Source organism: Corvus hawaiiensis, chromosome 26 (assembly GCF_020740725.1).
Source record: "Corvus hawaiiensis isolate bCorHaw1 chromosome 26, bCorHaw1.pri.cur, whole genome shotgun sequence".
In the NCBI taxonomy this organism is placed as follows: Eukaryota; Metazoa; Chordata; class Aves; order Passeriformes; family Corvidae; genus Corvus; species Corvus hawaiiensis.
In genome coordinates this window covers 28,084,240-28,099,522 of record NC_063238.1, presented here as the reverse complement: position 1 = coordinate 28,099,522, position 15,283 = coordinate 28,084,240, and the positions used below count along the sequence as shown (strand labels likewise).

Here is a 15,283-nt window from a genome sequence, read left to right as displayed (position 1 = left end):
TACGTCTCTAAAAGACTTCTGTTTGCCTATTTTAACTATTTTATTTTTCTCCCACATGCTGAAGTCATCTCCTCTGAATCAAGTGTGTCCTCCTGACCCAAGCTCATGCTTTTCTCATCTTCATGCTTTAAGGAAAATTCTCTGAGAACAGCTGCTCCCACAGTACTTCAGTAACAGGACTCGGAAGCAAACTACTACTTTTGTTCATTAGTGTATTATGCAGAAAGCCTAAAAATGAGGGGGGAGAAGCAATGATCCTGTCAGTTCTGAAATTGCCTTTACAATATTTTATAGCTATTTTGATACAAATGCTGGAGCATGCAAAATGGAACAGACTTAGGAAGGAAATCTTGTACTTTAAAAAGTAATATTTAAAGACTAGTATCACCAAGCTATTGATAATTTAGAAGACATATGAAGTAGACCTCTCTGCCTTCCAGATTGTCTACCCGTGAAGGGGACATTTAACATGCAGGTCTTGCATTCCCTACAGCATTGTTGAGAATGAGTGAGAAGTGAGTGTCTAAGGAAGATGACATCCCGTATGCATTCTACATACATGCAGCTGACATGAAATGACATGGAATCTGAAGCCTGTTTGTATAACTCTCTTGCTTTACTGAGTAATGTTTCAGGCAAAAAGAATGTTGTAAACAGTGTTCAGAGATCTCAAATCATAACGATTTTTATTAGAACTGAAAATCAGAAAAAAAAATAGACAAATAACTGTATCTTTTTTTCCCTTCACTGGTATTCTGAAACACTACATCTTATGTTGATAGGACTAGCTATCCTAGTCCTAACATTATTTTGAGGAAAGTTAGCTCTAGCAGCATTTTGACAACAGATGGTTCTTGGGTTTCTGTTTCACTTTCTTTTTGATGATTTTTTGATCAATTCACCTTTTGTACCTTTTTTGCTGCAGAGGGAAACATAACCAGTGATTTCTCAGGAACATGCAGTTACAGCACTTAACTACTGAATTCCAATCCAGCTCTTTAAGCATTATGTGTCTCTCTCTTTGATGTCTCATAAAGAGAAAAATGTTTGGCCTAGTAACAAATAGATTCATTCTGGTTTTGAACTATCAAGCCACCTGTGAGTTTCAGCTACACAATTCAGTTCAACAAGTCTTTTCCAGGATATCTGGAAAAGGTTTGAATAAAAACAGGGTGCACACAGATGTATGCATTTTATGGTTTCATTCATACCCATCATCAAGATAGAACAGTTAGTTCCAGTCATATTTGACCTCAACTTAGAATCATTTTATCAATTACTTAGATTTTATCTGAGTAATCTCAATCATAAGCCTACAAGAGGTTAACAAATACTTACAATGTTGTTTTAAAATACAAGATTCAATTCATCGAAGACATGCTGTAATGCATGTGGCATTCAACATAAAGGGGAGAATGTTAGGGTAAAGAAAGAGGCGGAAAAGATAAAATTAATCTATTTCTGTGTCGGTGGCTATAAGGACTGTGAAAGATGGCATCAAATCTACCAGAGAGGTGAAAGAGAGATGGCAAGAGATTCTCCAAATAAAGTAAAGTGGAAGTAATTTTTAGAAGAGAAAGACAGAACCTGCAGGGTACTCTTGTAGTTGTTCAAAAAAACAGAATGGTTTAAAAAGTTAACATCCTTCAACATACAGATTTCTCCCAGAGAAATGTAGCCTGAGAGACAGGGTGCTCAGAGAGAATCAATGACAGAAAAAGGCTCCACAAAAGGTCTGCTGAATGAAGTATTTAGGTTTGACTCTTGCAGTTTTTGGTTTTTTCTTTAACCATCCATGCCACCTATAAACATTTGAAGTTTCACTGAAACATTTGAAGTTTCACCTTCTCCATCAGTTGCTGGAAGTTTAAAGTTTTACTAGAATTTTGCCACCTTCTGAAAAATAGACAACTAATCATCTTCCTGATGACTGTGCATACCAAGTTGGGTAAATCCTCCTCAGCTCCTCACTCCAAAATACTTTTCCTTGATTACATGAAGAAATAGAAGGAAATGAGGAAAATGAATTCTCCATATTTTGCCAAATGTTTATCAGTGACTTAATCTTTAAAAAATAAAAGTATAAAGACTTAGATATAGGGAAGTGTCGTGGTTTAGGAATGGTATTCCCCAATCTAGTTCTCCCACCAAGACCTTCCAAACCACATTTCTGCTTGCTCACTCTGTCTCACCCCTCTTCTCCCTTCTCCACCCCCTCTTCCACCCTCTTGTGCCCTGAAGGTGGCTGGAGAATTGCAGGCACAAAAGGCAAAAATCATGGGTTGAGACAAGAACAATTTACTGAAAAGAGCAGTGAGATAAGAAAACAAACAGTAACAGCAACAATATTATTAACAGCAGTATTCAAAAAGAGAGAACAATTTCCCCCAACAAGATGAACACCACCCCCCCCCCCCCCCCCCCACCCCCCCACCCCATACGAGCCAGGCTTTGTTACCCCAGAAAGGGACGCCTCTCCTTCCCAGAAGTGAGAAAGTCCATCTTCCTCATCCCTGGCAATAATGTAATGTGGTATTGAATAACACAATGGCCACTCTCTCTCCCACTGATCTGGGCCAGAACCAGGACAGGAAATAAATTTTAAATTCCTAGTTTAGGGAAAACTCTACATATTAAAGCAATGAGCTCTGATTTAGAGCGATGTTGTATTTATTTACAAGTAGTACACAGTTGGATAGTGTTATGAACAATTTTCCATTATTGTGTCAATTTTGCACAATCACAGATATGATCTTGCAATTTTAGATAATGAAAGGCAACAACATTGCATGTCTAGAGAAAAGGACAAGATTGGCACTTGATGGATATTAGACATTGACAAAATGAAAAATTTATCAAAATTTTAAAAAGTGCTCTGCTTGGCTAATTTTCCTGGTCCAAAGAATTGCTTTTTAATATGCAAAATAAAAACCTGTAATTTTCAATTCATTTTCTTTATCAGGAGGATGGTATATCCTGGAACTGGTTTGTTAGTAATAAAACTGCACTGACTACCTTTATCTCAGGTAAAGAGGAGTATATAGGACTGTCAGAGAGCTGATACACCATTTTCACTACTGAAGATACCCCTCAGTACCATTCTTCACTTCCGCTTAACATTTTGAAATACTGAGGTCTTATAATCTACATAGTAAGGTGTTTGAATTATTGTTGCTAGGCAGTTCATAAAGAGACATCCAGAATTTTCTGCCATAATCTAATCTAATCTAATCTGTTAATTATACCTTCCTTGAAAACGAGGACTAAAAAAAACCAAAACCAAACCAAAACAAGAAAATAGCAATAACAACCAAAAATCACCACACAGATCCCCAAATACAAATACAAAAAGAAAACCATTCTTTTCATTTTCTTTAATTAAAACAAACTGCATTATATAATAAATGGATTACCTATAGTACTAATACAGTGAAATGTCACCATCTTCATGAGACTGAAAAAGAGTAAGCAATGATATGAGTCAAGAGCAAAAAGCACCACTACCACCACTACATTCTCTTCAGCATCTTCGTGTAATTCTTCCCACTTCTTCAGATATGAAGTATAAACAAAATTTTTTCTTCCCAACTAGTAAACTTAGCTTACTGCTTACCAATTCAGAAGCCAAAGGTCTTTACAGAGAAGCCCACTGGAAACATGGAAAACTATAAGCAGTAATAGTACTTGCTAGCAAAAAGGACTGCATATCAATTCCAAAAGGAGGAAAAGCAATGTGCCTTCTCTCTGATGTTCCAACATGAAATAGCAAGGTGGGTATTAAGAAAACAGAATACATTCCTTCCTTTCTTTTCAGCTTCTTTTTATTATTATTATGAATTATTATTATTATCATTATTAATTCTCTGGTCCCATTCTAAAGAATCTTATGTTAGCAGTAGGAACAGTACTCTGCAAACATAACAATTTATTTTATATCCTTCCTTAATTCTTACAGAAATTAATTTAATTAATTGCACTAGGTAATCTAATTTTGTCTAATATTTTACAAACTTGGAATATAACATAGTGTAGTGGGATGTACTTTTAATCAACTGGAATATCTGCATCCAAATCATTGCACTGACAATTTCTACTATCCAGCACACGAGTTAATTCAGTTTTAATGGTTTACAAAAAATTTGTTCTGCATTTTTTTGCATCAAAATGCATCTAGATAGAGAAAATACTGACATTTAATATTCCAGTCTAAAACTTGTAAATTCAAATTATTTTAATGTAACAGAAGAACTTGTAATGAAATGCATTCAAAAATAACATATTTTTGTGTCTGGGCAATAACCTAAAATTAAGAAAATAATTAATACCGTAGTAAGCTAACATGAAGAATAGGCATTTGCCAGAGGATAAATTAGCCTTTAAGTGGGAGACCATTTCTGAGGCACATGTCATGAAACATAGATGTAGAAAGACAGCTCATCAAAAGTGAAGGGAGTGAAACAGAAAGACAAGAGTCTATACTATTGTTTGACCATAAGTTATTTATAAAACTTATTATATAATAAAGCTGAAAGACTAATCAGGGCTGCTGATGTACCACTCTTATCTGTGTAAAGTTAAGGTCATCTTTAATTTTTTCTCTGTTGTTTCTCATATCACCAGCACCTTACAAAATTAGTAATTTCTTTCAAATGAATTTACGCTCTTCAAGGTAACAAAACTATTTTTCAAAAAAAAAATTTCAAAGCTCTTTCTTTAAAGACATCTATGTGCTATTGATTTGAAATTATGAAGTAACTATATTACTTTTTCTATTAGCTCCTACTTTTTCCATAAACTCTCAGCAGTGGCCTTTTCAGATCACATTTTACATTCTATTTATGCATCTTACATGGCTAAGATTCAGTCATGACAAAAAGGATAGTACTCCAGTCAACAAAGAAAAATATATTTAGGCTGCTTGAAGACATGAAACAATTTTTTAAGCCTAATAAGGTATTTTGCCTCTAACTCATGTGTTGTTTTTCTGTCCCTCATTCACACCACCCCCCCTCCTCCCCCTCCTTGAAGGAAACAGAAATATCAAAAAACCAAAGAGTCAGTTCACAGCTATTTTGGGAGATAAGATGAAAAAAATTAATACCATTATGTTAAAAAATTGAACTGAAATTCAGAAAGTATGAGTGTAATCCTTGCTTTAGTAAGCCATCCATAAACTTCCAGCATGACAAGGCACTTTTCTATGCTCCAATTCCAGCCATCTTCCTTTACCAATTTTAGGTCACTCAGGAAAGACTGCCTTGTAAAGCAGACAAAATGGAACTTTCCGAAGCACCATTGTGAAAACCAGTACAAATTCTTCTACTTGTGAAATACAAAACCAACAAGTGAATGACAGGGGATGTTTGAGTACCAAGAACGAGATGGAGGGAAGAGAAACAGAAATTGAACATCACCTAACTTTACAATAGTCTTGTCCCAATTAGTGTAAATCAATACATGACTCATTCCTAATTTAATTCTTTTAGACTGACACAGCTTCAACCTGACCAACTTTATAATGATTTATAGGAAAAGAAATAAGTCTTACAGGTGGAGGAGAAAACTCATGTATGTATCCTACTTTGACACTGTAACCCTCAAAAACATGTTATGTGCAGATAGGGAAATATGACTTTCATGAGACACCAAAAATTTCCTACTAGTCTCTTTAAAGTTTCAACGGCATAACTAATTTACTCCATTTTGTGTGGTTAGTCTAGTTAAAATGATACTAACATTCATAGTCTAATTTATGTAAACAACTCAGAGCAAATCTTATTATCAATACACTTAAAATTTGTTGTATATAAATTTTCTAGTGCTCCCGTTTGTCTGCTGTTAATCCCTACGCTGTTCTCCTGTTCATCTCCAGCAGAACGGTAATGTTAATCATGGCATTTATTTCGCTTTGCCAGGAAGAAATATGCTATTGATTCTGTGGCTTTCTTCTGTATTGTGGTTCCACTTCAGACTATTTTACTATCTTTTATACATTTATATAGGTATTGCATTTAAAAATAACTAAAATGTTTCTATATTTTAGATAGTTACTCTTCTTTCTTTTAGCTACTGTAAACTCAGTTCTGTCCAGCTCCCAAATCTGCACCACAATAGCTCACTACTGTTGATTTTTTCATAGCTTCAATCTTAAGTGTACATTTTTTTATCATCTCATTTTTATACTTCTCTGCACCATGGAGGTCTCTGTTTCACTTTTACTATCAAGGCTTCGTATTTCATTCTCTACAGAACAATTACTCTTTATTACTTCATGAAAAAATTATGGTTATACCATAAAAAGATAAGCAAAAGCAATTAAAAAAAAAAAGAGTCAAAAGATGCTGCTGCAGGCAAAGAAACTAAAAAAAAAGAAAAAATTCAGTGCAAAAATCAGTGCCCTGTTCCTAGCAATGGCAATGCTGTAAATACTGGTCTGCAGGCTATAAGCCTGAGTACTGTAGTTGGAGTAACATCAGAAAAGAATACCTCTTCCTTCTACTTTTAAAAGAAAGCAGAATCATCACTGTATTTTTCAGAGGATTTGGTCCTGATGTCATGCTTTGACATGAACCTAGAAAACCCTGTAGACTGAAATCTCTCAGGAAAATTAGGTAGAGGAGCAATAGTATCTAAATCCTGACTAGTCTTAATGTAAGCTATATTCTGAGCTATCCAGCTCTGTCAAAATGTGGTGTCAGTTGTCAAAAATCTTCACAAGAGAAGGGAAGTCTATGGGCTCTAAGTTCCCCTCAAGGGCATAAAAATTCTTTAGGGAAGGAGGCGGATTTTTTGAATTGTGGTTGTGAATGCCGTTGAAAATATTGCACAGTCCTCATTGCAGGTCTATATGAACTGAGATTAGAGAAGTATAACAAAGCAATGAAGAAGAGAAGTACAAATGAGCAACACCTAATATAAAAAAATGAAAAACTACAGAGAGCACATTATTTAAAATATTTTGGCCAAAGCCAATTACGATATTTTGATACATAAAAGGACATGTTGTGCCATCTATTTCTCACCTGGGATATCATGTAATCAATAAAATAAAGCAGTATGAAATATATTAAAAGGAACATTTCTTTCCTGATGTTAGCTCTAGAGATACAGGACTAGTGCTATTTGTACGAATGCACTTCAATCAGAAGACTTCTCATCTTACAAATCTTGTCCTATTCTCACTGTAGCCCTACGTTTGACATCACTATTTTGAGAGCAAAGCTGTTGATGCTTAAAACTAAGGAAATTGTGACTGGGCTTAGAAACTGATGAGTTTGGGAAAGATAACAGTCTAAAAGGTATAGAAAATAATCAATTGGGGAAGATTTATCCAAAACCATATGCATAAGGATTTTTGCATTCTGAAATAAGACAAAAAATATATTAGGAATGGTTGAGGAAAAAAGATTAAATATAATATTTGCTACTTAAATAGTATGTCAATAGTATGTCAATAGCAAGCCAAATCAAAGACAAGTGTGTTTCCATACCAATGTTAAATGTCTAAGGGAATAAAGTATCTAAGGAAGCAAGAAACAAGAAAAACAAACTGAAATATCTTGCCCATGACGAATGTATTAATGAAATAGACGCACCAGAAATTTGTTGACAACCACTGGGACAATAAATGCAAAGATGAATGCTAGAGCCTAGTATGACAAGAAAGAGAACTTCAATTTAAACAGATGAACATCTTCAGAACAGAATTTTAATGAACCAAAATACCAGTCTTAAATGACAATATACTTTTGGGTAACTGTTACAGAGTGTCTGACCAGGATAAAGATACTGATTACCAGATTTTCAGAGAAGAAAGTGAGAACAAGCAATAAAGATTTTCTGGATAGCATCAGCATGCTCCTATCATTAGGCAAATGTCACTCTGGGAAATTAAACAGATAACATTTTAAGAGACTAAAACTATGTTTGTTCTAGGATCAGCTAATCAGGGAGCCCCTCCAGAAAAAAGTTACTACTGATTTGATGCAAAACAATGATACTGTTCAAAATCCTATAGAAGAATACAATTTCATAATTGTGATGGTTCACTTAGATTCAACAGCTCTACAGACGAATAAAGGACAAAAAGAAGCTTGTAAACAAAGCAAAAGTAGGAAGAAATTTTGATAAGCAGTTGTATAAGAGACAGGAAAAAGGAGCTAAGAATGAATGTTCAGTTGTTCATCCAGCATTGACAGTAACCAGATGTCTTCCACTTGGGTTTATGTAATTCAGCATAGATATGAAACCTTAAGACAGTGTCTGTGCATTAAGTTGTGCGAGGACAAAAACAAATTATGAATTTAACAATACATACACCTCTGAGTCACTGGTCAAGGATATAACAGGTGCAATTCAAGGTACATGGAGGAAAAAAAACCCAAACTTTTTGGTACACATGTAAAACCAGTGTGACCTGAGTATAACCACTCAGCAGGAAAGTTCTTGGCTGAATGTTAAATCCATGAAAATATAAACTCAACCTGCAGAACAAGTCAAAAATAGAAAATCAATTGTTAAGAAGCATTGAGAAAGAAAGCAGGGGAGAGAAGAGAAAATATCATTATGCCACTATTTAAATCCATGGCTTACCCTCAACTAACCGCACTGTTCTTCAGGGGTTGATGCTAGGTCTGATACTGTTTGACACCACTGTTGATCTCCATGGTGAGGAAATGCAGACACAGATTTACAGAAAACACCAAACCAGGAAGAGTGGTTAATATTTTAAAGTCTGCTATTCAGAGGGATGCCATCAAGCTGGGGAAATAGGATGACATCTGAAGTTCAAAAATGGCAAATGCAGAGCCTAACTAGCACAGGTTAATAAAAGCTGGGGCCTGACTGTCTGGGGACCTGCTTTACAGAGAAGGACAGAAGGGGTCTTGAATAAGCTGAGCATGAGCTGCGCATCCTTGCACTTGTAACAGTGAAATGAAGGGGAGAGAGAGATGCAGTGATGTTCCTTTAAAGGTTGTAACTATTCGTATTCAATGTAGGGTGACACAGTTATTAAAGGAATATCGTAGTCCTAATTTTGCATTTCTTTTCTTCACAAGTTAAGTGGAAAGTTAAAATTTATGGACACGCCAATCTACAACTGAAAAAAAAATTATGAGAGTGGCTCAAGGGAAAGAGTCAGAATAACTCACTTTTTAGGACTCTAAGCTGCTTTGAAGCAGTAGCAAACAACAGCCATGGATTATTTCACCTCAAGCACTTTTTAAAGAAGTAGGAAAATGAGAGCTGATTTTTCTCCAAGTTTATTAAAAGGGGTGTATAAACTAATATTTTTGTCACAATTGCCTGAAGAATTTCTGTGTGACTAGCAATGATTTTTATAAAGTATAAATTAGAATATCTATTCCATTTACTATGCAGAAGCACAGAGTGAGTGCTCAGCAACATCATCAGGATACTTGAAACTGGAAGATTTACTATGATTTTTTCCTTTTGTGTGTTACTGTTGAAAACTTTCTTAAACATAAACAGTACTTATTGGAAGAATGTATCTGTGTGATTTTGACTGAAATTAAATCCTCATCTCAGGTCTTCTAGAAAATGTTTGGACTAAGAAAGGGGATGTCATCTCTGTTGAAACACACACATGTACAAGAGACAATAATCTACCTGCATTAAGTATAGAATAATCTATTGCATATCTTAGTAACTGTGAAATCACCTAAATTCAAGACAGACTACAATCTCATCCTGGTAGTTTTAGTGAATAAAGATAAAAAACCCCCTTGTGGTGGTGCATCCTGCATCCTTCTCCCCACCATTTTTCTGTGTATGCTTTATCTATGTACTAGGCTACAGAGTGAACCTTGCCTGTGAATTCTGTTAAATCACACTTTCACAAATTTATGTTAAAACCTGCTTTTTGCCAATACCTTTGACAGTGATTATTTAATTGGCTGCACCACTCATTCACAGCAAGCCATTATATACATTAAAAATATAAGGCGCCTTGGATACATACATAAAGGAAGTATAAAGGAAATAAAAATTATATTGTTTTCATCACCACTATATCACAAACCTAAGGTATTTAGAAAGTGCAGGCAAAAGTTAAGCTCCATGAGTATTTCAGTATCTGAAACATGAAAAAATAAATTGGTGATATGGCCTAAAGTAAGGTGAAAATCGCTTTTCAAGATGCAGACTTTCTGTACAGAACAGTAGGTGGAAGTATATGTGATGCTTATTGAATAATAAGCAATCATATTATTTGTAAAGCTTTAAAAAAATTTAAAAAAAGTAATATGAACTTTGAGGAAAAACTAGTCAAACCATATACCCTTAGGGGTAAAGTTACCATAAGACTGTAAATAACATAGTTGCATTCAAGATCACTGAACAAGAAATAGAAGTTACAGAGGACATTTCACCAGGATTATTATTCCACTAGATAATGCATAATTATGTGTAGTTAAAAGCATAATACATGTGAGAAATCACTTGATCAAAACTAAATTGAGGTCAAGAAAACTGTCTGACTGTTAAACAAATAATTACTGACATTTTCATTACTTGAGACAACAGGTCACAAGCAGAAGCTGAAATTAACTAAGATAGAAAAATATTAAACAGAATCTGGCTAACCTGAAGTTGCACTTTATTTGGCTTAGTAAGAGAAAGTGCCTCGTGTCATATTTTTGCTGACAAAACATGACTAAACCGTGATCTGAAAAAAATCATAAAGATGTTCAGGCCTGTAAATATGTCAGTCAAAGAACTTTAAGGATAGTGCTGGACTTTCTTAATAACTTGTGAAAAAAGAATATGAGCTTCTGAGCCAACTAATTTAAAGTCATCATAGGGGAATGGACAGAAATACAAGAAAAAGCTTTTGAGGAAGTAAAGAGAATAATTTCAAAATCTCCATTAATGAAATTTTATAACCCAAAGGAAAGTCTAGTCTTAGAAAGTGACACATTACGGAGTAGTCAGGGAACCACATTAATGCAGAGAGAATGTCTAAAAGCACTTATGAGCTGTTATTTCTTAGCTAATGAATGAGAAAGAATTAGCACTAGACCTTTACAAAACTGACTAGAATCTTTCACAAGCTCTGCCAGGACAAAAAAACCTGTACAGTGTCATGTCCCCTCAACTTTGCTTATGTTTTAAATTTCTGAAAGCATTAATTTAAATGGAGAATGGAAAATTGGTTCATCAGCATGCACATTTAACTGGGTCTGACACAGTTACGATCTCCTGCAATGCTTTTCCAAACCCTATGACAATGCAATTGTCAGACCCATTCCTCCCATACAATCAGTGTCCCCCATAATCAGAAACTAAGCCTGAAAAGCCATATTGCATTTTTCTCATCAGAATAATGTCGCCTTTTCTCTCAGCTCCCAATATACTTTTTCACCCAAAACACTCTGTACTCAAAAAAGACCCAGTCAAGCAAAGCAAATTTGAATACCCACCACTTTCAATACAATTGCATTTCCAGAGTTAGGCTGAACTTCAACACATCTCACTTTTAAATTCTTGAAGTCAGAGTGCCTCATGGGACAGCTGCTCTCTGGGGTTTGGGTACATCAGGGACTGCCCAAGTCAGCAGGGCAGGGCAGGACTTGGCAGCCTGGGCCATTCCCACCAGCTCAGCCAGAGGCAAGGCAGCTGGGGGCACTGAGGCAGCCCCAGCCCTGGGCATGTCCCTGGGCACAGGATGAAACCAGGCAGGGATGTCAGCCCACATGCAGGGGTCAGGAACAGGCCCTGTGAGGGAAACCATGGTCAGGTATGGTCCCAGACTGGCCAGAAAGGGTGTTTGCAGGAAGGTTAGGTTTGGTTATGCTCAGTCAACAGCTGGTCACAGATACAATAGATGTTTCTGAGCAAAAACTTTTCTGCACACCCAAAAATGGTTTCTCTGGGTGTTCCCAAGAAATCTCTCATCACTGGGAGATCAGAGGTAACATCTGAGCACTCAGCTGCTGGTTCAGTGGGGATCGAGATATTTAACATGATTCTGCTTAAATCTCAAATCTAACAGATGCTTTCAAAATCCAATTAATAAGTCTCCAATTAACAAACAGGACCTGGTTAGTAGCCATGCTGAAGATGGTAACTGAATCACAGAGCAGCAGAAGAGTTTTCACAGTGTGACAACAAAACAGCAGAGATACAAGTCCAAGTACTGGTTGATTGGTGAGAACTCAATCAAAGACATATAGAATTTTAGTATTTTTGTGAGATAGTGAATATCTTAGTTATAACATCTTCTACGTAACACATGTATATGTAAGATACAGTTTCTGATTGTTTTCAAAGTCAGATTTTAACCTTTTATGGACAGTATGAGTTTAATTTGTGATACTACTTTCTTTTATTAAACTCAGAACAGTGTAATTTCGAATAGTTAAGATGGCAAAAGGAGAAGGATCACTTTAGTCTTTCAAAAATTCCGGAAAATATTTTGCCTTTGTATTGCTACTGATCAGGAAAATCACTCAGATCATAAAGGATTCAAATCCTGAGACCAAGCCAAAATACAGAATGGATTCAGTGTGCCTATAATGCTATTTGACTCTGTGTCTGGAATTGTTGCCCTTAGCAATTGCCCCAAAGGTCCTTCCAGGAAGAAGTCTAAATCATTTTCTCAGTTCAGAGGTGGTCAACTATTGTAGTTATAAAGAAGCAAACAAAAAAAAGATGTGGCAGCCTGGTATACAATGCCATGAAACATACACATTGCACAGGAGTGGATGTCTGCACTCTTAAGAAATTTGAGTTCATCTTTACCTGTATCTAAATTTGCCTTGTTGTCTGAGGTTTCCCTTCACATCCAAAGCAGTACAATCTTGTATCAGAGCTAAACATAGATTGCACCAGCCTTAAATAAGAATGAGAAAAGCTGGCAAGCCTGGTGTTGAGGTTGACCTCAAGTCCACTCCTGCACTGTGCTCCTAATTAGGTTCACCCAAAACTTCATTTTAGCAAATAATGTTCTAACCTCTGAACACTTAATACCAGGTGACATTATTCAACAAGAACTTTTTCATTTCTTATTCAGTATTTAGCTAATTCAAAAGCAAGCAGGACATATGCAATGCCAAAGGTCAGGGGAAAATGCTGAAACAGTTTATTTCGTCATGAATATTCATGAAATTACTTTGGAAAAACACAGTGATTGCTTTGTTATAATCTACCTTAGCACTAAACACATCACAAAATATATATCTTTAAGCAGATAAGGATAGAAAAAGTTATTTTTTAGGAATATTCTCAGTTACCCAGGACAACCTTCTCTGAGAACTTTAAACATGAAAATAAAGCATAAGAACTGAGGAGAACTAAAAGGTTTTCCAAATTTTTTTCCAGATTTTTTTTTTCCTAATTTTTTTTAAAATTAGATGTCTTCTCTTTATACCACCCCAAGAGAGTTTAAGCATCAAAAATCAGTAATTTAAAGTGCAGTTAGTAACTTTTAATACAGAAGTACATTGAAGTGGCAGAAAGATATAAGCTAAGAGTAAGAATGAAACTGTTTCATCTAACTACTCATAGTACTGTAGCCAAACTCAGCAGAAGCTGCTAAATCAATTTGAGCAGCTAATACATATGGTGCCTTACTTTTCTATAGATACAATAATGACAGCACCCCCCATACACAAGTTCTTTCGACTGCAGGGAAGGCACATTATTAGAGTTACAACCCATACACAAGCATTCATCTGCTTACTAGTGACAACTGAGTTCTGATTATTTTATATATCTGAGCAAAAGACAAAGAACTGCAGGCATTGAATAGCTAACAGAATAATTCATTTTTCAGAAGAACATTGAATGTGACAAATAATAGGTTTCAAATGTACCTAGGATGTATTTTTGCATATTCCCAAAGCTAGAAAATTCCATGTGACAAAATTTGTGGTTAAAAACTCCTTGAGTCTGCCTGCAAGCACTTACATTGTCATCTTTGAGCACAGTAAGAACGACTGAAAAATCAAAAGAGTTGCCCAAGGTTTTCTGAGAAAATTACACACTGGAGAAAATAGACTATGATTGTGCTTTAATATCCCAGCAACTCTCAACCAAAGGCCCCAGATGGGAAACAAAAAAATCCCCAATGCATTCAATGACTGTATCCAAACATCTAGAAAGTATCTGATGTCAGAATCTCTCCTTTATTATAACACTGATATTATTTCAAAATGTTTGTACAGTATTCTACACTTGGCAGAAACTCTGCATAATTGTCTTATTGTACTTGCATAGAATTTTAAAATTTGGCATCAAATCAAATTTTGGGAAGCCATTGTTTCTTTTCCACTGAATCTGATGGCTTCTTGATATTCTACTAGACAGCAATATAAAATCAAAGCAAAAGTTAGAAAATTAGAGAGGTACTTGTCAAAGGCTGTTAATGTAGGGAAAATTAGTATTGCAAATAGCTTTAAGAGCTGCTCTTTAAAATTATAACTTTCGATTCACATTTAACATTATAGATGAATTACCTTAATGAACACCTACAAGACTTGCTGAGTACAGTGAGGACAGATGAACATCTGAAAACTTGAGCTGGAGTCTATGTGAGTGACATATGCTGATTGGTTCCCTTAATCCTAAGCAGACTTCTTGTCGTGTACCTAAATATGGACATAAGTATCTAATTTTAAGCCTCAGGGTCTGAAGGACAGTTAAATATGTTTCTGCTTGAAAATGACACTTCATATATCAATAATGCTTCACAAAGTTGAGATCAGCAAGAGAAAAAAAAGGACCTGGTCATTTTGAATATATGAATATCTCCAGATTTGCTTTAGGACTAGAGTCCTCACATGAACAATATTTTACAGATGATGAAGTGATGCTTTGCCAACAGACACCAGATGGTTGTTAAATGACAGATGAGGGTCTACATTTGATAAGAGTCAACAAACCAGGCTGTAACATATGTAAAACTAGTAATCCGTATTCATGTTTCAGAGACTAAGAGCTCACTGATGATTATAAAAAGTTGGTTCAAAATCACTCAGTTTTCAAGATTTACTTTGCCTTAACATTTTTCTGGTTGAAACTGTGTCTTTCTCACTTACTTTGAAGTGGTGAATGCTAATAGCCTCACATGTGATGAGAGAGAGAACTGAGTGGTCTGATTAGGAAAGGCTTTCTCTTTCTAATGAATGTTATCCTGTCAGTAAATGAAAAGAGGATCATCCTATTGACTCACATAGGAATTCTGTTTGATATTGCAAGAGGTGATTACTGATCAGCATTTTCATGTGGCTGGTAATCAGAATAAGTCACAGAACCACAATAC

At 35.5% G+C, this 15,283-nt stretch overlaps 1 long non-coding RNA gene across 2 annotated transcripts in view; it reads right to left on the bottom strand.

Moving 5' to 3' along the window:
- The window catches only part of LOC125317144, a 58,539-nt gene extending 43,978 nt beyond the window's left edge, over positions 1–14,561 (bottom strand). For both annotated transcript variants that reach the window (XR_007199948.1, XR_007199949.1), the window contains exon 1: positions 14,478–14,561. This is a non-coding gene — a long non-coding RNA (uncharacterized LOC125317144). The remainder of the gene's footprint in view (positions 1–14,477) is intronic.
- Positions 14,562–15,283: the final 722 nt, after the last annotated feature.